The following is a 13869-nucleotide window of genomic DNA, read 5'->3' as shown; positions in this document are numbered from 1 at the left end:
GATTGCAAACAAAATAAAATAAAAGTTTAATTAATAAAAAAATTAGTATACTTTTCTTTCAACACACCACTATTTCAATGATTAAACACTTAATAATAATTTTACACCGCATTCTTATTGATTAAAATCTACTTATGCATATTTTCTCATTTTGACTATGTGAGTTTTTTTCTTCAACATTTTAGATGAGATCAAACTTTGTGATCCTTCATTAGGAAGCAAGACAAGACAAGAGAATTGTAAGATTGTTAGTAAACCAAGCCAAATAAAAAGAAGGAAAAAGACTTTGCATTGGATTCCGAAGCCAAGAAAACCAAAAGAATAAAGCAAGGAGGAATCACCTTAATTAAACCTAAAGGAAGCAATGAAAAGAAGTATTAAGAAAGGTACCAAAATCTACTTTTTATTCCAATTCCACAACTTATTATATTTTACACCTCATTCTTATTGATCAAAATCTACTTATGTGTAGTTTCTAGAATAATAATTTTACACCTCATTCTTAGGTTGTGTCTATTCTAGCTCCAAAATGGGTTTTTCGTACAGTGTGTTAGCGACAGGTTAGTCAATCACAACCGTTAATTGCAAAATCGACGGTGTAAAACGCGCGACTAACATGCATGTTAGTCAATCCATACTGTCGTTTTAGAGCCAGAATAGACGCGTCCTCATTCTTATTGATCAAAATCTACTTATGCATAGTTTCTAGTTTTGACTATGTGAATCTTTTTTCCTCAACATTTCAGATCAAACTCCATGATCCTTCATCAAAAAATAAGACAAGAAAAGAATTATAAGATTGTTAGTAGACCAAACCAAATACGAACGGAAAGAAGCTTATGAATAGATTCAAAAGCCAAAAAGACAACCCAAAAAAGGAGAAAAAAATCACCCTAATTAAACCTAAAGAGACCAATGAAAGGAAAGATTACCAAACCCTACTTTTTATTCCAATTCCACAACATATCATATTTCTCATGGAATACAGCTAATATGAGCACTACCGTTACATTGTACATTTTCACACTCCATTAATTCAAACCAAATCTCATTGTTGACAGCGACCCATGTAAAATCAATTAACAGTAGAAATCCACAATACAACGATGAAAGTCTAGTCTAGCCTACCACTTGCTCTGACAACTCACGTTGATTTATTTGGATTACACGGAAAAAGATCAGATATGATGTATCGAATCTATCAATACAAGACTAAACAAAAAGTTCTGCAAAAAACCTGTCAACAATGTCGATGAATAGAGGAGAGTTGAGTTGAGAATAATAGTAAAGAAACTCCTGAATATCCACCAGAGTTTCTTCATTCTCCATTAAAATTTCCTTCAGTTTTCTCTCCAATTTGAAGCATTCCACTGCTCTTATCTCAGCCGAAACAGAAAACAGTTTGTCTTCCTTTGTTTTGCCCTTTTTTCCACCATGATTGTCCACCACATGCCCATTTCTGATGTTCCCAAAGTTCAGAAAGCTGCCCACAATTACTTCTCCTCCTTGGACCCCATCACCATTGTTTTCTGTAACTTGACCCCGCTCTTCAGGCATAATGGTGTCTTGAGAGAATCGTTATCAAGATTTTGTTTTTGGATTTGATTATGTATGTTTTTTGTTGTCAACGTTTCGGATCAAATTCTATGATCTATCATCAGAACAGATAATTTAAAAAGAGAAATGATAGATTGTTAGCCAATCAAACAGAATAAATAGAAAAAAAAATTCAAAACGGAAAACACGAAAATCAAAAAGTTAGAAGCAACTAGAAAAGAAAAGTAGAGTGAAGAGTGGTAAGGGTGAAAGAATAAAGAAATGGATGGGGGTGAGTAAAGGACCAACCTGGATTAAAAAAAATTGTTATTATGATTATGGTTGTTTTCTCTGAACTTCCCTCTACCTGGAGCTTCCTGCATGTAAAGTCAAGAAAGGAAGAGGCCCTGGGATGAAAGCTTTCTTCTACTAATCCACAATATATATGTAGCATTCTATTAGTCCCCTACAATATATTGGGGCCACTCTTCACCTTTACTCTCTGAAGAGTTGAACTAACTCTTATCTAAATTTTCTACCCAAATTTGATATAAGAAATGAATGATTGATTGATTTTTATAATGTTCATGAGATCAAATCAGATTATGAGATCAAAAGTAACAACAAAAGAATGGACCAATGTTCAAGATACTGAGCTGTTTGCTAGCTCTTTGGTTATTAAAAAATTTGTGATTGTATCAGTACTTAATGATGATTTGTCATTATAGTCAAAGCTTTCAATTGAGACCCATTAAGTCTTATTTCATTTTTTGAATATTGAATAGTTTAACGATCAAATAATCAATAGTAATTTTACATCTTATTAAAAACAAAATTTACAATTTCTATGAAGCCTAGACTTAAAAGGGTTGTTGGGTCTGCTTAACAAACTCCCAAAAAAGGATGAAAATGAAGTCCTCCTAAGCGTGCTCTAGCAGGCAGCCACCTTTTTAGAGGCTATATCACCCATGTTGAAGGCGATTCCCCAACTGTTAAAGAAGGCAGATATCCATCCCAACCTACCTATACTTGAAAACAACACAAGTGGTTGGATTTCTTCTTCTACACCGAACACCTTAATTCTCTTCATTTTCTTCTTGTCCATATCATGACTTCTTTGCATTTTTTTTCCTAGCATGTCGTTATGTGGCTTTGTCTAATCCTCCCACCACCATCAGTACTAAAATCTCTCTCTGCAAAATGGCTTCCCAAGCAATTTATTATCGTTGCCAAATATAGTAGAATTATGCATTCTTTTATAGGTATGAGAGAGACGTCCACTCATTACGCTGGAGAAGGTACAAAAGTTTGAATTCAATGTTTTGACTATTATAGTTCATATGCATGCAAGCTGTAAGATAAGCAAAGGGAAAGTGATACCTGATTTGTCCATCAAGCTTATTCTAATGGATAACATCCTACCAAGCAAAGGAAATGGTGCATCTTTTCTACAAAAGAACAGTAATTAATGTTAAAATATGAGCTATGTTCAATGTTGGAATATATTTCCATTGATAACATCCTACCAAGCAAAGGAAATGGTGCATCTTTTCTACAAAAGAACAGTAATTAATGTTAAAATATGAGCTATGTTCAATGTTGGAATATATTTCTATTGATAACTGCATTGTTTAAGACTTGTATCTAAACGTTGAAAAATATCTTATTTATATTTTTTGATGAGGATTTTATACCATTTACAAATATTTGAAAACGAGCATGAATCTTTAGGCTGAAATCTCTTCGGTTAAGAGTCAAGGATTGAAGAGAATCCATTCTACTATTGTCAAATCTTCATCATGCAAATGTATACAATTGACTATGCTCAAATGACACACTTGATATGACTAAGAACTCCAAATAAGTCTAATATGACATTCACAAAATGAGTATGTGGCAGCTCATATGCATCTTCAAGGTAAGGACACTTTTTTTGGACCTTTTAGAACCCTCTAGATGTCATCCACCAAGTGTCCATTTTATATTTTTCTATGTTTTATGTATAGCTTTAGAAAGTTGTGTTTTCTTACCTAAGTGAATTTGTCGTAGTATATGGCACTTTCACCATGATAGTTGTGATTTAATTATGCTAAATCTATTTTCACCATATTATATCAATGTGTCTTGGTGTTTCTTTGATTTTTCGTAGTATATTAGTGTGTATTGTAGTATTGATCTTGGATGCCAATGGTTCTCTATTGGAAGATATGAAGGATATTTCCATTGAGGTGATCAACTTCTATAAAAATTTGCTTTCTTTTGAGCCCACTATGATTAGCCATATATTTCTAGATGCAATCCTGAATTTTGTTTCAAAGGAAGATAATAAGATGTTGTTGGCTGAGTTTTCTCTAAATGAGCTAAGAGAAGTAGTATTTTCTATGGTACATAAAAAGGCTCCTAGTCCAGATGGTTTCACTGCTTTGGTCTTTCAAAAGTGTTGGGATTTCTTGGGATCTAATATTCTTTTGGCTTTGGAAGAATCAAGAAGGAACATGAAGTTAAACAATACTCTGATTGCTATTATTCTAAAAGTAGAGAACCTTAAGACTTGTGCACAATTTAGAACTATAGCTTTGTGTAATACTCTTTACAATTTTTTTACCAAGGCTATTGCTAAAAGGTTAGCAACACTTATTCCTAAGATTATTTCGGAGGAACAAGGGGGTTTTGTACCTGGTAGAGTAACCTTTGAAGAGGCTATTGTTGCTCATGAAGTTCTTCACTCAATTGTTGTTGAAAAAATACCTATTATGATTCTTAAGTTGGATATGATAAAAGTTTATGATAGGGTTAGTTGGGAGTTTCTGCTCTCAGTTCTCAGGCAACTTGGATTTTGTGAAAAATGGGTCGAATAGATTTTTGCTTATATATCTACTGCTAAGTTTTCAGTTCTTATCAATGGGACCCCATGTGGATTTTTCACCTCTTCTTGAGGAATTAGGAAAGGTGATCCCTTGTCTCCTTTTTTGTTTATCCTTACGGCAGAAGGTTTAAGTAGGACTATTAGATCAACCAATCAGTGTGGTCTTTCGAAAGGTGTTTCGATTTCAAACTTTGATGTTTCTCAAACTCATTGTTTATTTATTGATGATACTCTGCTATTTGGTCAAGCCACTATTAGAGAATCTAAAGTCATTAAAAGTATTATTGCTAATTACACCCTTGCCTCAGGTCATGTCATGAACTGTATTTTTGATAATGTGTATTTAAGAGATATAATGTAGGTTTTTATTTATGCATTGAAATTGAAATAGATATGAGCATTCATTTTATGATAATTCAGTTGTAAGGAAATGATGTATGCATTTTATTCATGCAATATGTAATTCGGTAACTAGTATTATCTTAATTGGGGATCGTCAATGCTGATGAATTATTGAGTGCAAGTGATGCAAGGACAAGTGAACGAAGTTGAAGGCGAGAACATGACTCAAGTAGGGTTGTTTTTAACTTATGACTTCGGTAGACTAGGGGAATCTCACACACCACAATAGAAAAATTGTTTGTGCAAATATGACTTTGTCTTTGTCAAGGAATCATTGTTTGAATTATGACTTCATCGATGCTTATTTTAATTTGAAATGATTTGAGTAAAAAGTAGTCGTTACGTTGATTGCATATTTGAAAATGTTCTATGGTTAAAAAATTAGGGTTTATTAATTAGCGAGTTAACATTTTTATTAAATCTGATTTAAAATGCAAACTTTATGTCGACATGATTTCAATGGTAAGAAGTTGATTATTGTTTTGTTCATTGGAAAATGAGTATTATGGTATCGTCGATTAGGTAATGGTATGGAGTTCGTATGCATAAATTCGATGATTGCTTATAAGTTATGTTATATGTTTGAAAGTGATTAAATTAATCTTGTCAATTTGAAATGATAGGTTTATAATTATGCATGTATATATATGTTATCATGTTTATATTTTATATATATATATATATATATATATATATATATATATATATATTGTTAATTTATTAAACATCTTAAAAGTCTTAATTAGGTTTTCTTTTTATTTAACATTTAAATAATAAATTGAATGCGATGTATATTTTATTTAATATAACTTATTGTTTATTTAATTTAACATTGTAATGCAAAAAGGTGGCGGATGTTTGTTTTAAAGGTGGCGATGGTGGGTAATAGTCGACTAAGAGGTAGTTGACAAGGCCGACCTCCCCACCAAGTAAGCGAATCACCCACGTAACCGTGGACTACTCCCTTATTCCACAGTGATAGCTTTGAAATAGTTCCACGATCTATGGCTTGTAACCGCGGGAGGGAGGAGTTAGCAGGCACGTGATGCCATAGAGTTAGAATTGCAGACATTAGAAAGTTGCAGACTCCACAATCCATGGTGAGAGGAAGTCGACTCATCTTTCCACGACTGCAGAAGATGTTACTTAGCTTCCACTTCTCCATAGACGTGTCAACAAGGCAATTAAATCAGAGGTAAGTAGATTGAAGAATTAAACCGAACTCTTGGAAATGAAAATAGTTAAGCTTTAGACCTGTCGAAGATGCAGAAAAGACTTCAAATCGATAACAACAACCAAGCCTTAGATGTAGCAGATATCATAGGGGAAATATATAGTAAATACAGGCATAAGATCGATAGGTAGGAGAGGAAAAAAGAGATAGAAAATAACAGAGCTGATAGAAAGATATTAAGTTAGAATTGCAGAGAGAGAGAGAGAGAGGAGAGAGAGATGAGAGAGAGAGAGGAGAGAGAGAGAGAGAGAGAGAGAGAGAGAGAGAGAGAGAGAGAAGAGAGAGAGAGGAGAGAGAGAGAGAGAGAGAGAGAGAGAGAGAGAGAGAGAGAGAGAGAGAGAGAGAGAGAGAGAGAGAGAGAGAGAGAGAGAGAGTTGTTTTAGAGCAGAGTTAGAAGAAGAATAGAAGATTGGTGAGAGAATTTTGAGCCATCAAGGAAGACGTAAACCCATTTAGAGGAGGCACAACAGAGTTCTTTCCAAACCAGTTTCAAGTGTAAAGAGGTCGGAATCTTATTTCATTTTGGTTATTTTTGCAATAAGGAAAGTTAGAGAATTAAAGCTTTGTATGTAGCATAAGATTTCTTTTATGATATTCCACATTTTATTTGTTTAATCAAATATGTGTTATTATTCCTTGAATAGATGAAGAAAGAAATCATTAGGTGGAATATATAGTGAAATAGTTAAGATAGTTACTTTAATGGTTTAAAGATAATGATTATTGTCAAAGGGATTAGGTTAGACTTTCAATTAAAGAATGTGTACTCATACATTATTCCTTTATATGAAAGAAAATCATACTTGTGATACACCTTTTTTTTACTTGGTATTTATTCGAATAATATTGTTGAAATTATATTTGCTTTTCAAATTACGAAAGATTGTATCCATTTAGGTGAAAGAAATGAAGTAGTGTTTAATTTACGAAAGTAATAGGGAAGATGTTATTTCAATTAGTCAAAAGATTGTATTATTAAAATGTATTCTTGTTTGTGGGAACCAAGCTATGGATAGGCTTGTGTATAGAAAGTTACCTTCCGGATGGGTGCTGAATATGGAATCTTAGAGAGAATAGTTGCTTTTTCCAACTACTTATTTTTGCTATGCATGGCATTATACTCGACCGAGTAATGAATTGAATTATCCATACAAATAGATGGAATTCTTTATTTTATGCTCTCTACCATATCCTTGCATGATAATGCTTGTTTCTTAAAAGAATTAGAAAAATGAAAATGCTTGTATCATCTAGGCATGCACCAAATTCCCTCTTGTCTTTCAAATTCTTTGGTTAAAACAATTTGTGCAGGGTCGGGTATTCTTGATTGACCAAGAATTCCGGGGAAGCGTAAGCTTCAAGGTTGGGCGGACAAAGCTCGCCTGAATCTTGTTCTCGTCTTCATTCAAAGGACTGGAAGGAAGCGACTCAGAATGGAGATCGATGAATGTATCTCACCTTCTTTCTATTCGTATATTACTTAAGGCAATATGAAAGCCTAAGTAGGGAATAAGGATATATATATATATATATATATATATATATATATAGAGAGAGAGAGAGAGAGAGAGAGAGATTTGTACCTTTCATTTTACATGAAAATTGTATTTAACTCTTCAATATCTATGATTGATATTTCTTTATATTATGTATGAAATAGACTTCTTAATTGACCTATGAGTTTATTTATGAATAAAGAGTAGATTATGTCTTAAGAGTAATTTACATCTTTACAAGTCAATTGGTGAACCCTGAGAAATAAAAAAAAAATAATTCATGAATTTTCCCCTTTGGTTCAAAATAGATTAACCAATTTTGGAGATTTTTCAGTAGGTTATTTTCCCTAAAAAATATCTGGGAATTCCTTTCTTTACTGACTCAGTGAAACATCAGTTTTGGGATAATATTAGAAACATCAATTTTGGGATAATATTTTAACTTCTATATCTAGCAAGATTTATCTTGGGAGCATAAATGGCTATCTTTTCGGGGAAATTTTTGATGATTAAGTTTTTTCTTAATGCTATTCCTATATATTTGATGTTTGTATTAAAAATTCCTAAGAAATATTCATTTAAGCTACAGGCAATTTTGAGATCTTTCCTTTGGGATGATAATGTTAGTGGGAAATCTAGGATTCCTCTATTGGCTTGGGTCAAGGTGTGTTTACCCAAAGTTTATGGGGGTGCAGGGATTAGAGGTTTAGACTTGCAGAACAAAGCTTTAGGGGCTAAGTTGGTTTGGAAATTATATCATAATCCAAATTCTAAATGGGGCAAATTAATGTTTGCTAAATACTTGAACCATTTAGATAGGGAAAGGATTTTTATTGCTTCATCCTTGCTGAAAGGGTCTTTAATTTGGAATTTTATGTCATCTTGCAAATATGTTAATTTTGCCTCATTTATCTTGGTTGGTCCATAATGATTGTAAAGCTAGGTTTTGAGATGATGTTTGGAATGGTCATACTCCTTTGCATCGAGTTAGGGATTGGTCTAACCTTAAAAAAAAAATGAAATCTCTATGGGGTATTTATGTAGTTGATTATTTCTTTATTGATAATTTTGGTCGTCTTCTGAAAGCTTATTGGAAATATATTGACTTTTTGACGATCTCACAAGAATTAAAAAATGCTTACAACTCTGAGATGGCTAGGAGACCAAATGTCTTCTTGGATAAGGATGATGAATTCATTTGGATTAAAGCTAAGAATGACAATTATACTATTTGGGATGGATATGACTCTCTTATTGATATTTCTAATGCTAATTGTTGTCCCTCTAAGTTGTTTTGGGGGTGTTCTTGTCTTCCCAAAGCTAGTGCTTTTTCTTGGTTAGCTTATCAGGACAGTGTTCTTACTGGGTTTAGATTAGACAAACTTGGTATTACAATTGTTTGTCCTTGTTCATTATGTGGATATTTTTTGAGTCTTCTAATCATTTTTTTTTTGCATTGTTCATTTGCTAAAGAATCTTGGCAGTGGCTCCTTTTTAGACTTGGGTGGTCTTCTCCTTTATGTCCTTCGTTGAAGAGTTATTTTCAAAGTTGGCCTTCTTTATATTCTTCCTCTACTTTTGCTTATATTTGGGATGTTAGTCCCTCCATTGTCATTTGGAATATATGGCTTGAGAGGAATAATCGTATTTTTAAGAAATCTACTTCTGTTAAGGATGTCATTTTCAAAATCGAAAAATCAATTTATGAGGTAGTCTTGAGTTACATATACAAAAATTTGCCTAATCTAAAATCATTCACCTCTTGGGATGATAAGATGGCTTGAATTTGGTCATTATTGAGACCATTGCCAATACTTGGTTGTGTATCTTATGTTCCAAATTCGAGGAATAGGAAACGGGTTAAATGGATTCCTCCCCCTCCTAATAAATGTATGTGACTGTGATCGGTTTATGCCACATGTATAAGTACAGTGAAAGGTTATTATGATTACTTCTTTCAATGCTTACGACATTCTCTTAAATTTTTTTCATCGTGGTGTAATCTACCATGGGCTACCACCTTGTTTATTTCCTTGGCACGATATCTTCTGCCAAGATGGGATTATTGAATCAATATATTGGTACTTTGTGGAGGCCTTGTGATATATTATATCATGTAAGATTTATTAATACTATGTCGTCCACCAACTTGGAGGCTTTCAATACTCAGTTGGCTTGCATGGTTCCATTGGCATTTATCATTACTTTTCTTCTCACACATTTGGTTTTATTACAGCCGACTTTGTATTGAAATATTACTAAGTATGGTGATTTACTAGATATAAAATGGTTAATTGCATGTTTACTATTAACAAGCTTCTGCTCTCTATGTCCTTATTCTGCTATATAATGTGGTATCCGATTTCTGTTCAAAGGAAACTATGGGACTTTGGTGACCTGCATGCTTTCGATGATGAGAAATTTGGTAGGGTTTTTCATTTACATAATGTGTATGTTTCTTATGTTGTTAGAAAGACTATTGGTAAATTGTGGTTGGATGAGAATTTGTTTTCTCTATCGTTTGAGGTGGCTTCTCGGTTTGTTACTATTTGTATGGACCTTAAGCTAGAATCTTGCATGGTTCGAGTTCTATCGGATGTTTTCTTGCACTCCTTCTTGTTTGCATCTGAGGAATTGGATAATTTGTTTTTTGCTTATCGTTTTGATGCTAGTTATTTTTCTATTGGTAGTTTATTATCTTTTGATGAGCTTCTTACTAATGGTTGGCATGGAGAACTGTTGCATGTAGTTAGGGTTGGCCTTATCTGTAATAGGTACACTAATACTATCTTGGAAAGCCTCCTAAACTTCATGGCGCCAAGCATTCTTGCAATGGCTTTGGATGTCTTCACGAGCATTCATTCTCTTCTAGAAATCATGGTCATCATTTCTAAATATCCTTGGGATGTGGCTCCCCTACAATAGGTTCATCATGAGTATGAAGATACCCTAGATGATGCCCGTGTGATAGCAGATGTTGGAGCTCCTTCTGAAGTTGGGTCAAGCAAATGGTTTCTTAGGTCGTTTTGATACATCTTTGCACCTATGTGGATTGGTGCATTTTTTATTTTTTAAAATTTAATATATAGGCACTTCATGGCCTTTTTTGTAAATTGGGCATTTTTGGTTTGTTGCCCTTTTTGTCAGATTCTAAACATTGTCTCTCCTGGTTCGTTCAGAATTGAGTTTTTTGTGGACGAGTTTGTAATATTTTTTATATTAATATTAAAAAAAATTGTCTTTGCCACTTTTATAAAACAAAAAACTTTAATCACCGAAGTATATCATGATTCACTACAATAGTTGTAATTCACCATATCAATTTCACTCAAAAGCAGTGAATTCATCAATTCCAGTTTCACGTGTAAGTTTCTTCTAGAATGTGAGTTTCATCCCAATTCCTTTGTTGCTTCTTCTCTAGTTACAAGATCAATTTTCAACATGCAAGATCCCTATTAACCTTAATCTACAAAAACATCATGTCTAGTCATTCGAGAATGTCCTCAAAATTGTAATTTGCAGCTAGCACTCTATTAATACTTTCTTGTTTGACTAGATTATTTTTATTTTGCAAAAAAGTATTTCAATCAATCATATAACAACCTTAACATCCTTAGATATGTGTTCCCTTCCACTTGTCTTAATATCAACCATAATATAGCCTATACTTCCCTTGTACTAATATCTTGAGATGAAACTTCTTTCAAGAATAAAATGAAGAATATATCCAACATCATAGAAGAATGGATTGGTAAGTTGATGCAAGAAAGAGAATGAGTGCCTAATATTGCAATTTATCCTCATTGATATGTGTTTTATGACACTATCAACTTAGATAAAACTCACAAATGAACTTTACCTCCTAAGAAGATTAAATTCTAGAACAAATTCTAATGATTGCAAGAATTTATCAATAAAGTTCAAGAAATCTTCAAAAACATCACCTTGGGCAAGTTGAATCAAAAGGCCAAAGAATTTAATATGAATGCCCTAGATAAAATGATGGAGATAAATAATTTTGTGAATGAATATAATAAAAATGCTTCTAATAGGAATAATGAAATCCTCAATTGATTATTGAGATTGTATAAGAGGAGAGAAGTAGAACAAGAGCAAGGTGTTATAATATAAATAGATTGATGAAAAAAATTACTTTTTGTGGAATCCCAAGCTCCTATTGCAATCAACCAAATGGATATTTACATAAAATATACCTTAGAAGCATCGTAATATTCTTTGAAGGAATACATGCTCTAGTATTTTCTTCTAAATGTTGGCCATCGATTCTTGATTTTGAATCTAAACTTTTGGTTTGTAATTATTTTTTGATTCCTTATTTCTATAAAAGAGCCACTAAACTTTCATTTTGATAACTAAGGGATTTTATAGTATAAACGAACCATTACTATTAAATTTACTTCATGGTTTTCTACCTCACAATGGATTTTTTTGTAATTGTTGTATATATGTATGCTAAGTTATTAAAACTTAAAAAATTATAAGGTGATCTAAAATCTATTTTCTAATTAGAAAGATATCATAAAATTGTATCATTTTCAAGGTATTTTGTGTAATTCTTTTGTAATTTTAAATTTATATTGAAGTTTGCATTACTTTACATGTAATTATGATACATTCTAATCAAACACAAGATAGTTTTTTGTTGTTGATTTGCATGTTAATTTTGTTAAATTTCTAGATTATGATATCTAATCCTTCTCTTGTTCACCTTTTCCTTTTCTATTTTTCTTTCTATAAAATCAAAAAAAATTTGAAGATCAAAGTATTAAATATTTGTAAAGGAGAGCAAGATTGTGTAGCATTTTATTAGGAATAGATAAAAAAATATGGCTATATTCATAATCTAATCTTGTTTTTTCAAAATTGTTGTGTAAGTTGTCTTGTGAAATAATATCCACAATGAGCAACTAAGTTTGTAAGTCAATACCTAGCATTCAAAGCCTTGGGATCATTAAATTATGTTCTAGAATATAGTCTTTTTTTAAGATCGGTAAAGTTTATTTGCAAATTTTATCTAAATTGATAGTGTCATAAAACACATGTCAATTTTCAAAGTTTTTATAACTTGAATATTTACATCTATGCATTATAACTCACAACAATTACAAAAAAAATCCACTATTAAATTGAAAACCATAAAGTAAATTTAGTAATAATAGTTCTTAACAAATACTTCAATTATCAACAACTTCCTTACCCTCTCAAAATTAAAGTTTAGTAGATCTTTTATAGAGACAAGATGCCAAAAAAAAATAGTTACAAACTAATTGTTCAAGTTCAAACTCAATAATTAATAGCCTTATTCAAAATAAAATATTAGAACATATTCCTTGGAAGAATATTTTGATGCTTAGGTGTATTCTACATAGACATCCATTTGGCTAATTGAAAAAGGAGCTTGGGATTCTACAAAAGTTTTTTATTGGACTTTTCTCTTGTTGTACTTCTCTCCTCTTGTGATTCCATAAACAGATCTTTTGTTATAACTTCTTTGTCCTACTCCTATATTAATTTCATACTAAAACACTGAAAGTAGAAATAATTGTGAAAAATTCTATATTTCAGTGAGAAGAATTATTCTTATATTCATTCATAAAATTGTTCATTTCTATTTTATTTAGGACAACCATATTAAATTATTTTGGTCTTTTGATTCAACTTGTGTAAGGTGAAATTTTTTAATATTTTTTAAAATTTATTGATGTCTTTAGCTTCATCAGGAAGGACAATTAACTCTATTAATCTTTCAATAATGGCAATCTTCTCAAGCTTGGGATCTTTCGACTTGAGATTCTAATTTACCATTTCCTCTTTGTATTCCCAAATCAATTTTTCTTCCCACTTTAGGAATTTTATCTACCTTCCAATTTGTAAAATTATCTTATGATTTAATGTATTTTCTTTCAAAAGAATCTGATCAATTTTCTCAATTCAAAGAAGTCTAGGAAGTTTTATTTCATTCTAGCCTATTATCACACTCATAAATTAAATATTGGATTTTCTATTGTGTATAACCATAGTTGAATACCAAGAGTGAGTCGTAATATTAAGTACTTCTTCTCCTTCCTATACCCACTTATTAATCTATTCATCTGTGACACTATATATATTCTTTAATTTATCCAAGGAAGAAGCTTCTTCTTGAGATATTAGTACTATAACAACCCACCATAATTAATTCAACAAAATTGAGTGTTCTTTTTTTTGTGTGTGTGTTTGATTTAATCATTATGTTTTATTCAATTGCATACTCTGGGCATCCATCCATTAGGATTAGGCATTCATCCATCCAGGATGAGCATCTAACCATACGG

The 13869-nt window shown here is 31.9% G+C and overlaps 1 long non-coding RNA gene across 1 annotated transcript; it reads right to left on the bottom strand.

Annotated features, from left to right (window-relative positions):
- Positions 1–918: 918 nt before the first annotated feature.
- Positions 919–2066, bottom strand: LOC131074792 (uncharacterized). The gene is made up of 2 exons (XR_009113117.2): positions 1846–2066; positions 919–1651 (listed from the first exon to the last, which is right to left on the bottom strand). It is a non-coding gene; the product is annotated as an uncharacterized LOC131074792 (long non-coding RNA).
- Between the last annotated feature and the right edge of the window lie 11803 nt (positions 2067–13869).

This window comes from Cryptomeria japonica, chromosome 6 (genome assembly GCF_030272615.1).
Source record: "Cryptomeria japonica chromosome 6, Sugi_1.0, whole genome shotgun sequence".
Lineage (NCBI taxonomy): Eukaryota > Viridiplantae > Streptophyta > Pinopsida > Cupressales > Cupressaceae > Cryptomeria > Cryptomeria japonica.
This window is presented reverse-complemented; position numbering and strand designations above follow the sequence as displayed.